This window comes from Anticarsia gemmatalis, chromosome 3 (genome assembly GCF_050436995.1).
Source record: "Anticarsia gemmatalis isolate Benzon Research Colony breed Stoneville strain chromosome 3, ilAntGemm2 primary, whole genome shotgun sequence".
NCBI classification, from domain to species: domain Eukaryota; kingdom Metazoa; phylum Arthropoda; class Insecta; order Lepidoptera; family Erebidae; genus Anticarsia; species Anticarsia gemmatalis.
Window position 1 is genome coordinate 4,553,802 of NC_134747.1, and position 16,564 is coordinate 4,570,365.

The 16,564-nt window shown below is 36.8% G+C and overlaps 1 long non-coding RNA gene across 2 annotated transcripts in view; it reads left to right on the plus strand.

Annotated features, from left to right (window-relative positions):
• Window positions 1-16,564, plus strand: part of LOC142986742 (uncharacterized) — a 248,843-nt gene that overhangs the window by 101,318 nt on the left and 130,961 nt on the right. The window lies entirely within an intron of this gene.

Consider the following 16,564-nt stretch of genomic DNA (forward strand, 5'->3'; position numbering starts at 1 on the left):
TAAAAATAGGCGACAAGGTAAGAAAACATCTTGAGATGTTTTTTTTACTGGTAAACTCCATCTAGTTAGTGATCATAAGTGAATGTTGTGGAACTGACACAAAGTTATTAATGAAATGAAATCTCACATTTCATAAATTGATTTCTAAAATATGTTCAAATTGTTGTAAAAATCACGTAATTTGAACATAATGCTCCGCCAACTATCACATGGACCAATAAAGGCCGTAGTTTTAACTGTGCCGTAGAACGGAACGTTATGAAACACCATACAATGTTGCTCTATTACATCATATGGGACATTACAACGGCAATATAATGTACTTTGTTGGATATTGCACTGTTACATGAAACTGTACATACATGTGAGTAGATGTAGCGAAACATTTCATATATTTTTCTAAGCAATCATTTGGTGAGTCATATTCAGCGTATTTGATTATAGATATGATACATACAGCATGATTTTTTTTTATAATGGATTGTACTAGTACAGTAAGTAGTAGTCAATTCAATTATTAGAGTTATTTTATTTCTACTTTTTTCAAAATTAAAGACGATGGCATGTAGTTCCAAAAGTTCGGGTTCTATTTTGTTATTTTTCGTAGTATGTTCATATAAATAGATGTAGAGTAGTGTAGTATGTTACAAATTAAAAGTTAAAAGACTACCTATTTTTTTTATACGTTCCACTGGTTTTCATTGGTCTTCTCCCGTACGAGGGAGGGGTTAGGCCTTGAGTCCACATGGTCACTTGGTTGCACGCCCTTGAGAAATACTTATACCTATTTATCACTATCTAGAAACAGGCATCACACAAGCGCATCAAAATTATAGTGACAAAAAATCATAACCACTGACACGAATTTTACATATAAAAATCCTCATAATGACACACTATAAAGACTTATCGTTTCACTTGAAGGCACAGTGGCTCATAACTCGGGCTCAAGACTATCTGGCCATAGTTAGTTCCACTTTGCTTCCGAGCCATCGCACCATCGCGCTATCGTCGCCCGAATGCTTTTTTAGCCAAAAAGCTTTATCACTTCCGAGGGGATGTGGACTATGGGCAGTGGACGTAGATGTAGAGATGCTGGATGTGATCGAATTAAAAAGTATCGTAATATGTGTGTTTTTTAGAAGTTTTTCTTCTGTATTGCAGAGCGTTATTTTACAATATTTATGGCAAAGGCATGTACAATTTTGGTGAACTTAACGCAGATGTTGCTTGTTAAAAAGCTTTTTTATTTTTACGATACTGACTCTATTTTCTGTAGATATAGTTATTAGTATGGATGTAGTTATTGGAATAGAATTACATTTACCTTCATTTGGTTAATACAATAGTATGCAATTCGCTATGCCTAATTTTCTTACAATATTAAGATTAAGTTCAGCCGTTAATTGTTTTCTACCACAAAACACTCATATTTATCTTAACTTCTTTGCACCATCCAGCAAACATTACCATCAAATAAAACAGCGGGCAACGCTGCAGAATGCAAGCAGTGGATCACTTTTATAGCCGGATGCCGTAAAATAAATGTCGTGGTCCATCGCGACCCCGGCTAATGACATCCTACACGTTACGACATATAAACATTGTCCCAACTACTGGGGAACTTTTACTTGATAACGTATTGCGAACACCAACATTGAAATCGGTTTTTTATTGGAAGAGATTGTTGATGTGGACTGCTATTGTCGTCTTTGTTTGATTGCTGGTCATCGCTTTGATTCTGAATTTATTCGATTATGCTGATCACAGCATAATTCAGATTGCTTGTTGCTTTAATCTGAACTAGACAGATGTCTGTATTTTTTGTATTAACTACGGGAAGTACTAAACTTAGTCCCTACCTACGAAATTCTTATAAAAAGAAACAAAGGAATCGTTCAATATCCTCTGATACCTTTCTTTTGTAAATTCTTAGGTCTCGTTTCGGTGATCAATATCGACCAAATGCATGCACATACTGCGCCAAACTAAACCAAGTCGACCCAAAATATTCGGGCCAAGTTTTCCCACAATATTTTGAATACACAAATCAAGGCAGCGGCATCGTTTCGGCATAAACAGGGCGTCTTATCACGTCGGTTATTTACGTTGCCGTCGACCGTCGGCGATCGCAATATATTGCCGATTTCCGGCCACCACTGGCGAGTAATACGGTTCCGGAACGCCCTGAGGCACGCCCTCAACGCGTAACGCACGTTACTTATCGCCAGGGAAACTGTTATCATACGTGGATTTAACTGTATTTGGAGATTTATCTTAGTGTTTGGAATTCTGCCAGATGTATGACAGAAAGTACTTTAATATGCTACGTGATTTTTAAAACTTGGAAGACACTAAATGACACTTATGTTAACAAATTTATAAGCTAACATTGGCAGTAATTAATATCCCTAACAATATGTATCTTAAGAAGCAAACTAAAGTAATTAGGAAGATTAAAAATGGAAAAACTGTAAAGATTGGTAACGTTAAGTGTAAATACTTAGAGCCTATCAACATAGCAACATAATTAGGTAGTCTAATTACAGAATGATTGAGACGAATACAGGCACTGAGTTCTTAGAAACTGCGGAATGAAATTACTTATAGAGCCAACTTGATAGCGAAACTAAACGGTATTAATGTTTTGCTAACAGTTTACCATTTAGTAAATGGTATGAGAATATAACTAATACAAGAAGGGTATATTGATGGTATCTTTTAAAACATTAAGGTTTCTCAGATTTAAAAATATTTTTTTTTATTTTCGATGATAGACAAAATATTGATTGATATAATAATAATGTAAAGCATCTTTAAGAATTGCTTCTAGGAAAACTTTTCATTGCTGTTGATTATGCCAGTTGTTTTTCATCTTTAAATTGAGTCGTCAGTGTTAAATCCATGTACCTATACTCTAAAAATTCTTACTTCTAACTGGCATATAAAATAGTTAACAATTAGTAAAGGATTTTGCTCTATCATGACATTGCTAGCCGATTGTAGCCAGCTAAATAAAAAATTGAAAACATTTTATTCACTCAAGCAAAATAAAGAATGACTGTCTTAGAAGTTCTTCCCTTATTCTTCACAGTACTGTATAAGGAAGTAGCTGGACGCAATTGCATATGTGCATATTTGCCCAAGTCATTTTTCACTGGACACATTAAGGTTTGGTACGGAAGTGAGGGAGCCTAAATAAATACATTCCACGGTTAATCGACGGTGAATTCGAGGAGTTATGAGGGGAAACCAAGCCACTCATTTGTCCCCACTTGTGAAAAACAAAGTGGAAATATGCTTTGCTAAGATTTGGTTAATGTTACGCTATTTTATATTCGACGATGTGCGTAATGTTGTGGACATCGGCTTTTAATCTTTGCACGTAATTGTTAAAGTAATAACTTGATGAAAGTTTCGAAGAATTCGTTGAAACGATTGTCGGCCTGAATTCTGGCTTAACTTTTTCTCTTTCATTTATCCTTTACTAGCTGACCCGCGCAACTTCGCTTGCGTCACATTAGATAATTTTTTCCCCGTTTTTGTAACATTTTTCGTTACTACTCCGCTCCTAATGGTCGTAGCGTGATGATATATAGCCTATAGCCTTCCTCAATAAATGGGCTATCTAACAGTGAAATAATTTTTCAAATTGGACCAGTAGTTCCTGAGATTAGCGCGTTCAAACAAACAAACAAACAAACAAACAAACAAACAAACAAACAAACAAACAAACAAACAAACAAACAAACAAACAAACTCTTCAGCTTTATAATATTAGTATAGATTTAATTCGTCTCACCTAGAAATACGAATTTTTGCCTTGACGAATTATATTTTTTTTCTTTCTTAAAAGACTACTCCCGCACTAAGAATTGCTCTTGTGTCGCGGGGACTATTACAAACATACAAACAACGGACACAAACTACGACCAGACCCAAAACAATTATTTGTGGATCTCACATCAGTTTGATAATTAATAATTCTATTAAATAGCAAATACTAACCTAACCTGATTAAAAACACTAACATGAGTGATTGCCACCAACTAATCAAATATAAACCCTACATGAAACCTAGTTCTTGTCGATCCTACAAGTCACATAGCCCTACCCATTGCTACACCTACTTTAAAAGCACTACTTCGGCCTCTTTATACTGGAAAAAGGTGGCTAGAATATAGTTGGTAGTAAGTAAACACTATTTTGTTGGTGGCGGTGTCACGCCGTGCCTTGAGCGTGACTCGCCTTTGCCCTAGCAATTTCCGCACACCAATTAATCATTTTCCTCGAACCTTTCTTTTCTATTACTCTTTAAGTTTTCATTTTCATTAGCCGCCCTGTCTGTTTGCTAAAATGCTTTTTAAATTCAATGGCGTTGTTTGGTTATTATTTTGATTGATAATCTTGGCTTTCGGTTTTGCCTGGTTTGCGGGTTGATGTCTTTTCTTGCTTCAGGATAATTACTAATCACTGCCTTGTTTGAAATTTTAGAGTAGTTTTAGAAGGTCTAGACTGTAGATCATTACACTTAACTATGGCAGTAGTATTTTCACTTTATCCTTACGTCTACTTTTACAATATGCAATACTTTGCAAAATATGTAAGCTTCTGAAGAAATAAGGTAACAACTAAATAGTGTGATGTGATAAAAAGTCGTAAGCTCTTCTCCCCTGGATTTCGAGCACGTCCTAGATTTACCCGGAATGAAATGTATTTTGTGTTATCAATGTAATAATTTATTTTGCTTTTCAAAGGTCTTTCAATGAGTGATAGAGTAATAAACGTATTAAACTTTCACATTGTCTAATTAGCAGCTGGATTTAAATAAGATAAGTTAAAAGATGAGCTACGCAACATCCGTATGCACTAAAACCCACATTAATAAGCTAGAATTAGTGATATAGTTTGCATTATATGTTTTTTATTAGATGTTGTATTTCTAATATTCACAATATGAAGTTGGTGAGTGTAGTGCGAAGTGCGAGTGCCCGGGGCGGAGAGCGGCACGCGCACTCTCAAGCACTCTCGCCTGCGGTCCGTAATTGCCCTATTGATTGTATGTACTGATGACCCGGCCACCACATCATTATTAATTATATCATAATTAATTATACCAATATAATTAAGGGTATATTTTTTTTCAATTAATTATATAGAGGACTAGAAGCCGTAACATGCAAAAAATGATTTTATATTTTCTTAATTTTTATGTATAAAATTGTGATAGAAATCGGGATAAATAAAATGTTCCTAACGAGATATTAATTAGTTATCCGGTCCTATAAAAGGTTGATATAACTTATTTGGAAATTAAGTATCTGTTGAATATTGAATAACAAGTATGTGAGGGAACTCCACATAAAATATTGGTAACACAGGAATTTACAGGAAGGTCTGTAACCTTTCGGTTCAATCATATTTCTGTTGGACGATGCCCAAAAACCTAGTGTCGAATGTAACCGATCGAAGCAACCTGTAAAATCGAACCGCAGCTGAACCGCGACCATAAATCTAGGTGTGGGATACACAAGCGGCCCGACCATGAATCGTACATCCTACCTATCGGCCTGTTTAATTACCATAATTAATTAGATCCCGTGGCGTAGACGTGAGTAGAATAGACGATTGATGCTGGTAACATATCGCCGCCATTAGCTCGCTGAGGTGACGAGTATCGTACGAACGATCGTACGTATATTTTTAAAAGCCCGTCATTAGTAGGAAGTAGGTTTTTTGTGTCCATCGCGTTGATATCATCCTCCGCGATCAATCATCCTAACGCGTATGTAAGCCACACCGAATGGTTGTGTTTTTTTCACGTTTTTGTTCCTAGACCGTTACTAATTATAATGTATTTGATGTTGAAACCGCTTGAGATAGGTTCAGGCTATTTGTTTGTGTCATCGTTGAGCGATCTTGATAGAAGAGGTATTAATAAGTGTTAGGTATTGATGGCTATTGTGAGACATAAAGTGCCGGCAAACGCTTTGGAGAAATCGGAGCCACTACAAATGTAATTCGAACTTTTTTATCCTATATGCATGTTTAAAAAAATAAGTGTGTTTTCAAATAAATAAAAAATGTGTTAAGTGGTCCACAAACTCAAACCAAGGTTGATTTTTTGTAATAATTTTCATAGAACCAAAGGAGTTATAATCAAGTATCTATTTTTAAACTATCATATGCATCGTTCAGTCTCTACATACCTCTACGGGAAAGATATACGTGATTTTATGTAAATATGTCTGTAAATATCGTAACATATTTTGAATACGTGAAACGATTTTGGTAAACAGCAATACAACAGATTGTGTATTACGAGCATCTAATTAGAGATATTAAGTGCAAAAAGAAATGGTATGTAAGTACGGCGCGCACAAGAATCCGAAATACATACTTACATGCGCTTCGTCCTCCTGCATGTTCTAATGATATGACTCAAGTTATAAACGACAAGCGGGGAAACTCGTTGACATTACCTAAGATTTGTTATTCCAGAATTTATTACAAAATGCTTAAAAATATGACTTATAAATGAAGAAATCATCTCATGTAGAAGACAGAATTATCTTCAGTACTGTAGCGCGATTTTCTACTGGCGGAACTAATAGGAATCAAGAATTTGACAGTTAAAATGTACTTCAAAAAAGTTCCTATGGCTCCTTACAACATTTTCCGATAGCTAGCCGGTTGTCAATAGTTGATAAGGCTACTGTTATTACTAAGATACTATTGCAACACAAAAAGTACTTAATTCTTTATATTTTGCGAATCTACACATATTTCCTTGAATCATATATGTATAATCAGTGAATAAAATATATCGTTGCCACAAAGGCTACGGCAATTAATATGCATATAATGACATCAAAATAGTAAACTATTTATTTTATTCCATATTAAGAGTCTCTAGATCAATGTGTTCTCCACCTACGATAGCATTACGTTGGCTTGTATAAATACATGTTTCAATAGTTAAACATAAAACTTGCACTAAACAATAACCATTGAAGTGGTTACGAGTGCTTTCAAAAGCTTATAATTTCTATTTTCCGCGATTTTAGTTTCAAACAATACGTAACTTGTATTTGATTGGCTCTTATGATTTGAAACAGTCAATTACTATTCTCTACGGAACGTTTTGTTTATATATTTGTGTACCGGTATACGTTTATATTGATAAATTAACTAATTAATTGGCGAGGGTCCATGACTATGTTTGTACAGATGCTTTGTTTGAGCGTATAGGCTATGAATATGTTAGTAAGTTGGGACTTAAAAAAGGTTTTCTTAGATACCTACCTTATAACGACACTGATCGTAGACGAACCTAAGACGACGACAATCGTCAGGTTAATATTAGATTTTTATAGACATCGTTAAATTTTTTACTATTAATAAGTATGAAAATCTTTTTCAACCGTCATTGGTTTTTGAGAAACTGGCTGTCTGATATATCTAAGATACAGTGATAGTACAATTTTTCAGTGAAATACTAGAGAGCAGAATGGCATCTGTTCGCTCGTGTCACGCACCCCGCTCACACATTCCTGACGAAGAATGATGCTTTCGGCTGCTCGCGAGTAGGTAGTGCTTTGTTCGAGTGATTAAGTGCCTCGGGACGGCGTTGCTAAGCCCTTCAGCTAATGAGCCAAGTCAGTATTAATCATTGCATGACGAACCGGACGCTCCACTGTCGTGGGTGGTTTTGTTCATAGTTTTAAACTCTAGATTTCAGATAACCTGCGCTAGATTGTCTGAAGCAATTTGCAGATGTGAAGATAAGCATCTGTTGACCGCTTTGAAGTTAGTGAATACTTGTATGTGATTTATTTAAGCCTGTCTGCAGCTTTGTGATAATGCATAATATTTGGTAGAGTGTTAAATATTTCGACCAAAAGCTCATAAAATAACTGTTATTGATTAGTAAGTTAGTAAGTAATTAATTAAATAATGGTAAGGTGATGATGGTTCTTAGATTTTTATTCTATGTATACCAATTACATGACGTTAAATGAAACTAATAGATTATACTGAGTTTCGCTGGAGTTAGAGACCTGAAATATATAAACTTAGAACTTTAACAAACGATTTGCTCAATAAATCGCAGTTATGTTCATTAGCGAGAAGTCGCTTAGGTATTTTCCACGAAGGACCACATTATAATTGTAAAGGTATTTAAACCCCATTCTACGTCTTACCTCAACACAGGTCACATTTACGTAACCACACAAATTATGTAAACACCGTGTCTTGTTATTCAAAACAACCGGTAAGTTGTTCGTCGATAGGCATCGAGAATCGCTACTCAGCGTATCAGAGGTCAAAATCAAAACGTCATTACACGTGTCGGGACTTAAATAACTGGCAAAGTGCGTATGAAAGAACCAACAGACGTGTTGTGCGCCGAGACGCGCGGATGACTGATCCGTCGCACTAACTAATGTTCTTTTTTTTAAATACCCTTTTTATTTTTCAAACCACACAAAAGGCAAAGACGCATGAGTTATGCCGACTTGTAGTTTTTACGATACGCTGGCTGGATTAAATATTTTTTAAAAATTTTATTCCTTTTCGTCAGTGCCGGTACGTGATGGCATGTGACATTAAAATGACAAATTAGCTAATTATTCTTAATCCGGTTGAATGCTTTGATCGTGTGGTTCGGAGTGATGGCCTGTCACGACGCACATTGTCGCTTATTTTACGCTATGATTCGATTGCATGTGCCTTAAAGTTCATTGCCATGAGGAGAACCGTGCAAAAACTGTCATTAGCATTGCTATATATGTGTTGAACAGGTTTAAACGTTCATTGCCTGTGTACATAAAGTACTTTTGACTACATGCCATAACGGGCAACCGTTACTTTTCAGTAAGTAGGTATGCAAATATCTTTTGAAGTCTTTCTATTTTTACTATTTTCCCATGAACTCTACGCTAGCACAGGTTGCCAATAATACATATTCGAGAAAGGATAAATTACTCTTCATTAACTAATCTTCACATTTTTAATAAGTTATACAACGGGAGAGATAACTACTACCAAACATTTTCTGAAGCTGAAACACATTTCAAAAGCAGGTAACATAAGTAGGAACAGGGTTGGGGGTAAAAATGCAGGTTTCATGAGAAACTTTTTTCGTCTGGATCTGTTTTGTGCATATTATTATGATAATAAGAGTGCATTACCAGTTTAGCTGAATGCGTTTATTTTTTTAAGCGAGCCGGGACTGTGGGTTTATGCAAGCGAATACTGGCACTAACTGTTGTGAATAATCGCTTTTTAATTCGGTATTATGACTTATGTATGTAGTGTGACAACAAAAAATATTTATAAACACATTTCAATGGATTACATGAATTCCGTGTTTGACTCTTTTTAACAGTGACCTCACAGTTGAAAAAACGGATTGTACATATTTTGTTTAAATATCATATATTATAACATTTATCTTTCATTATATATAACTTGAGATATTGTGCTAGAATATTGTGTTTACTTCTACTTGATATTTTTTTATTGCTTCTGTGAGACATATAAACATTTTCACGTGACTTAAAACGTCAAGAAGACAATAATGGTGTTAAAGAAATTGTAACTTGCGGCTGTTGAATGTTTGTAATAAAAATGAAATGTGGCAGTGCATGAGTGCATCCTTTATTATTTACATCGAAATCAACATTGGAGCACAGAAAGCTTCAGGATATTGTTCACTAAGACGAACAAGCTATGGCCCGCCAGTGAACTGTATGTAATTTTGTGACAGAAATACAGTTTGTATGCAGGCCTCCTTTGAGCGCGGCTATTCACCAGTCACTGACCAGGACAAAGCATTGTGAGCCAAGATCAATGTCTTCAATACCTATGTGGGTACTCAAGAACGCCTATATGCACACAGACACGGCCCTCTGTCATAATCGAGAATGTTACCAGGAATACAGGCTATACGGGTATGTAGTCCGTGGATTGTGCATGTGTGCGATATACGTACAGTACGTACACTGTATAGACCCCTTTGTGCTGTTGACCGTTCATGTTGGCACTTGTGTCGTATAATTAGCGTAGAGCGATTAATTAATAGGTAATGCAGGTCTGTGGCGAATTTATGCTTCGTGCCTATGTATAGTGCGGCTCTAAACAGATAGTTGGAATATGTCGATCGGCCTTTGTGCTACCGATATATACGAATTTGTTGATGTAAATTGGCTACGCTTGCAAATTGGTAATGGACACAATTTCCGTATTTAATTGGTATATGCGTTTGTATTTGAATTAGAATTTAGCCTTATCTAATGATGTTTGGTGTTATGAATTAAGGCAAGTACTGTCGGACGCTGGCACTGTTATGGGTTCATTTGATTGAATTTAAAAAGTTGGGATAGTAACTGTGTAGAGTTATAGGGTATATTGGTGACGGCATTATTTGATCCTTGACTGTTAAGTCATTACAAAGCAAAGCAAGTGGTGTGTAAAGAAATGATTTAATGATAAATGTAGCATACAGATGCAGGAAGGGTTGAAAGTAATAAAACGAGAAAATCATGTTTTTGAACATAAGGATATGAACCAGTTTCAACTTACAAAGGCCCCTGCACACTTGGGCGAGGTAGCGACATTAGAGCAGACATCGCGACGACGCATTTGCAAATCTAAACTATTCTATTGAGCGCATCAGACAATGTGGTACTTTACATTACATCGTCGCGGCACAGGCAGTAGGGCGTTAATTCAGCGGAGACACCCAAACAAACGCTTTGTGAGATTCACCTGTTGGCTCTATAGGTCAATGTTACAGCACACAAGGAGTTTAGCGAAACAGACTTTTGTGGCTGTGGTTGAATGGCACGCAGCAAGCGCGGCTCTATTGTGCGCCCGGACAATGGCACATATGCGCGATTGAATCGCTTGGATGCGACTTGCGTCTCGATTGAAATTGAGAGTGCGATTCGAATCATGTTTATTTACAGATTGTAAATATATTGCCGCTGACGCATGACGTCACCTGGTGGTGTAGTAAGGTGTGAACAGGTGGTCCGTCCAGGTCTGCCACGAGGTTGATCATTTTTAGAATTTATTTTATTTTTTCCTTTTTTCAGAATGTTTGGAAAATTTAGTTTCACAATTTTATTAGTGATTGTGAAATTCTTTTATATGAACTATGACCATGGACTATTTATCTAATATAAAAACACACGTGTAACGTGTAGCTTTGAAGTATATTATTTGTGGAGGTTCTATACGTCAAGAATTATGAACATATAGAATGAACTGCCTTCCGGAAAGGATTGTTTAAAGTACACTCAGCCTATGAAAACAAACCGTCAAGCTGCAAAAATTTGAAACGCAAACACACAGCTTCATTGTGTGTCTGCAGATTAGTAAATATTCCCAAATCAAACATTTGCCAAGAAAACACGCTACTGGTTGTCCGGACAATGGTCGTATGGTTCCCTCAAAACCACTTAACATGGGGCTGACAGGTTAGTTCAATCACTATTATACGCCCCGAGGCCAGCGATTGGAGTGTATTTTTTCAATGAAATATATTTTTTCATTCAGGGAGTCATATCGGAGAGAGGTTCTCACGGTTACTCGAATTTAACAAATAATTTTGCACGCCGCTACCCACGCTTGTATAATTGAGTCGCAAAGAGAAGCCTTACGAGATTCCAAAAGAGTTAGTAAAAAGTTTTGAAATGAATCGTTCGAAATAGACGTGATGATGGAATATTGGGTGTCGAGAATAATTGCGTTCGGGAATAGGTTATGGAATGAAACGCGGCGGTTATGAAACAGTGTGCGACGTCACAGGCGGGCCGGCTAATCGATCGGGAGAACAATGTGACGTAATACGGTGGTACGGGGCGCGCTCCGCAGGGAGAAGGGGACGCAGTTCGCAGTCCAAATATTTACCCCGGCATATGTTTGGTTTCTTTTCCTTCGCCTCATATATTTTTACTTTGATCGTGTAATGGGGCCCGGAGGCGGTCTCGATTTGTCCGATATTAATTTTGTCCGCCTCGTTGCTGTGCTGTAACAATCACTTCGGGCAAAATAAACTGTTTCGGAAATGGAATGAACATTCTATAGAGTACATACGAAGTGTTGAAAAGTCTGTTACGCGACAGGTATATTAGACTTACAGAATGAAATTTTACAGTCGATCACATAATACCATTATAACTTGACTATAAGTGAAAAAGTAAGTTTAACTGATTACATTTTCACAAGTCCCCTCGGTAATCTTATTACCATTTGTTGACGCTACAATTGAATATATGCAATAAAATTAGCGACCATGTCCACACTATGAATAGTGACTATAGTAACCATGATGTACTTACTTGAACTGAATGTCACTTAGTAGCATAAAAAACTTTGAACATTATAATATTATCGATACCATGGAAATATTATCTAAAAATAACTTTTATATCGTCTCGTATCGTACGCTATGGAATATAATGTTTTTATATATCATTCGGCAAGTAAACCTCACTGGTGTTATTATTTATTGTTCGCTTTCTCAATAATAATAAATTGCAGGCAAAACTCAGCATTAGTTGCTAGTGTTAAAAGATTACGAGAATGGACGGAAAGCAGTAACTTTGAATTGTTATCGTACTTCAAGACTGTCCTACCTCGATGTTGGTTACCCTACATGAGGGGCTAGGGCTGCCCCACTTGAATTGCACGTTTAATGAATTGCATTAATATTGCATTAACGGGTAACTAGCCGCCCTCCATGGTAAACAATCATTAGAGTGTTGCAGTCTGCAGCGAACTGTTTGTGTTGCCAGATTTGTTTGCGAATACAAATTGACATTTAGATGTTTTGTGTTTCACATTGACGTTGGCAAGTTTCAATTTTGCGATATTATTATTGTAAGGTAGGTAATGTTAAATTAATTTAACATAATCGCGCTTTGATTCGACATTAGTTTAATAATGTGTATAAAATAATATATTGTATATTCGGGATATAGTAAAATAGTCGGGTCCTAATACCTATATGATTATTGCCGTTGTTATCAATGTTCGAATAGGCACGCTACGTATTACCTATTCAATCATTCATAAACTAATGGTCGTGAACCTCATAAAGATATTATCGATAAACAATCTCATAGTAATGTAGTACGCGGTTATTTAATAGACGATATACGACCCAATATAGTAGAGCGATGGAAGTGTAATTATTTTCATTCATCGAACTATCAATCACAGTGTACGTTGCGTTCAATTCAGTTACATACTAAAATATGTACGCCGGTTACTAAGCGACGGCCGTTGTCTGTCGAACTAATGCCGGCCGTCGCTACCGGAAAATTGGACAGCGCCGTCTGCCCAATCACACGCGACACTCCACGCAGATTAGCACGCTCGACCAATGCCCAGTTTGTCCCGCACCACGCGACCGACATGCCACCGCGAAAATTCACACTCATCGCTCTCCATTGAACTCTGAATCCGGCGCTGCGCACACCCTGTACCACTTATCTCAGTATTGTACGTCGACAATTTTCACACCACCGGATTCCTCAGATTCGGCCGCTGTAGATTACGCGTACAGGTATTGAAACCATACACGCCTTTCCGTCCCTCGTCCTGAAATGATATTAGTGAACACCCTCCGACGTCTTTTTGTTCGATCGCCGCCGCTCACTTGTAATTGCAACACTTAGGTTTCTGTTTGCTTTGTTTGTACAAACATTTATCACGATTAACAAAAGAAAGAGTCGATCTCACGAAAGAAATATAAATTAGGCGTGTGACCTGACTGCAATTCTAAACTGGGGCTCATTAATCGATTCCACTTCATATTGAAAGGAAGTCTCCGAGCACGTCCGACTTTCGAACCAAAAAAATAACCCGTCGACGTGACACGGGTAAGTCGCCATCGCGTTGCGGAGACCGTTCCGCCCCATTCAAATCTTTACTTAGCATTCTAAGTACCGTCGGCGGCTTTAATTTTTTAAGGCTCACTACAACGCCCATATACCGTATTCACCTCGCGTTCCCACCACACTCACAGATATGTACCTAGCTAATAGTGGGTACCGTCTCTCGGCCAGAAAGTTGTATGCTGTCAATTGATGCGTGGCGCTATTATGTACTTAGAAACAGAAGCCTTAAAGTTTAAATTAAGTTGGTAAACAGTGATAGTTATGATGTCTTGAGGTTGGGCTCGTTCGAAGGAGTAGTTTGCATAGTTATGTGCGCGTTTATCTAAGCTATATCGGTGGGTACAGGCGTCGGCGACGTGGGCCGGCAGGTCGGCCGACAGTTTGCCGGGGGTTTAATAAATGTCTGAAACAGCGGATCGGCTTAGCACACACCCACATACCGTATGCATATGTAGGTTATTTCTAAGAACATGTCTACGGATTGTGCCTTACCTACAATATTATATTCATACGTGTAGACGCTGAAGTAAGGCGCCTCCATATTGTTTTAAGCTCCAGTGTTGTAGTTTACGGGGACACTTTGTTTACTAAAATTTTTATGTTGAAATAAGGTCGCAAAGAAAATACATATGTATGTGTTTTCAAAAGCTGATATTTAGATAGCATTGTAAATATAAAAAAGACGTATGATTATATATTATGTTAAACATCGTTTTACTCTACATTTACTCTACAAACACGAAATTAAGTGACGTATTTTCGTTTAAATTAATAATGCAGTACAACAAAAACCACTTCTTTACCACCAGTATTTTTTCAGTATTTACAGCGTCTGTATCGAGTAGTTCTGTTACAAATTACAGTGAGTATGTGTCGTTGTATTTACTCCATTACCCGCGGAGGCCGGGCCGTATCAACTATTTATAGTGTTTGAGGCGCTTCATAAATATGCAGCGGTAGGCGCTCGCCTTGCCGACACCAGCTATTCAGCCCAGTCGCCTGTGTGATAAGAGCGAAGAGCGTTTTACACATAAAACTCGTCCTTTTTTTGTAGCTTCTTAGTAGTTTGTGATGAGGTGAAAAAGTTTTCGTTTATAGCAATGGCGTGAAAATCAAAATCATTTATTGGGTATTTCTTCTTGCAATAAAACATTCATAATATGCTGGATATTAATAATTATATAGCAAAACGGCATGGTCGTTTAAAATTGTTTACCTGTAGCATATTTCGTTTCTAAACTTTCTGCTTCTTTTCTCCTAGGTAGTACACACATACACTATTTTTTTATCTGCGAGCCTCGTCACTGAGTTCTTCATTACAGAGAGAGAGACATCAGCATCATACCAGAGATGGTAAATCATCAATCATCAGTGGTAAATAAGACTTGTGATTTATGTTATTCATACCAGAAATTCACAAGTTCTCTCACTCTAACTAAGAACAATCTTACAGTCAAGCCAACCATGCCTGATGCAAAGAAATAAGCTATCGACAAATTTTTGTATGAAAAGCCGACCAGCGTCCCTAACGGGCGTTGTAGAAACTAATTTTTAACCACATTTTAATTGACAAACTCTCGTCAATACCGACTGTATAAAATCGCACTACTGGTATATAATTTTTAACAGCTATTTATGTAACACGCGAGTTTCACCGCCGAAGTCTAATCTCTCGCGCCGCCTCCTTAGCTCCACGGTTGGTTAGTTGCAACGCTCCGTGCGTTACCTCACTTTCAACAGAAACTTCGCGATGTATTTTGCAGTGCATTTTTTAGAGTATCGCTTTTGTAGACCCCGCTTGTTTTAATACTAAAGTTACGTGAGATTTTCACATACAACACAGCGTATATGGAATGTTGTTTAACGTAAAAAGGTGAAATGCCAATGAGAATTTACTGCATTCGTGTACGAAAATGTTTTTATAATGTGTTTATGTATTTTTATTATATATAAAATCCTTTGAAGTCCATATTCAGCGTAATAAAGTAAGCTCGTATGAATTATATTTAATTTCAGTATCCCGTTTTTTAAAGAAAATTTCGAATGCTTGGCAAAAACTAGTGTAAATGTTGTATGTAAAATAATCTATTCTAATATGCACTTCATAACATCTTAATCATTAATAAGAAGGCTTATTAAAATATACAGCTACGAGTATATAAAGAATCACATATTAGCTATATATGTACCTACACCTACACTTAAAAGGTAAGTTCAGCACAGTACGGCAATTTTCCACGGTTGTCGGTCAATGTCTCATCCGTCTTTGTCAACACGGCGACCGCCTTATTTGACGCTAGTTAATATTCTTAATGAGCCGTAAGTAATGCATGAACCTTACGAGTAACTTAAAATATTCCCACATGATGTTTCAAAGATGGAGACGATAATATTACTAAGTGCGGAAAGATGAAAAGTTCGACACTGAAACTTAACGCCAGAAAAGTTTTAAAAAAAGGTTATGTTCTTATTTTTAAAGAAATCATTTTTTTTCTATGTTTACTCGTAATACACCACAAAAACTACCAAAAACATACAAGGAGGTAAAATTTCATCCTTTATGTTAACCCCTAAAAAATCTCATTGTGCACTTCGTAGCAAACACAAAAGCGCATTTAAAACTACTTGTATTCAAACAACTATCTTATCAG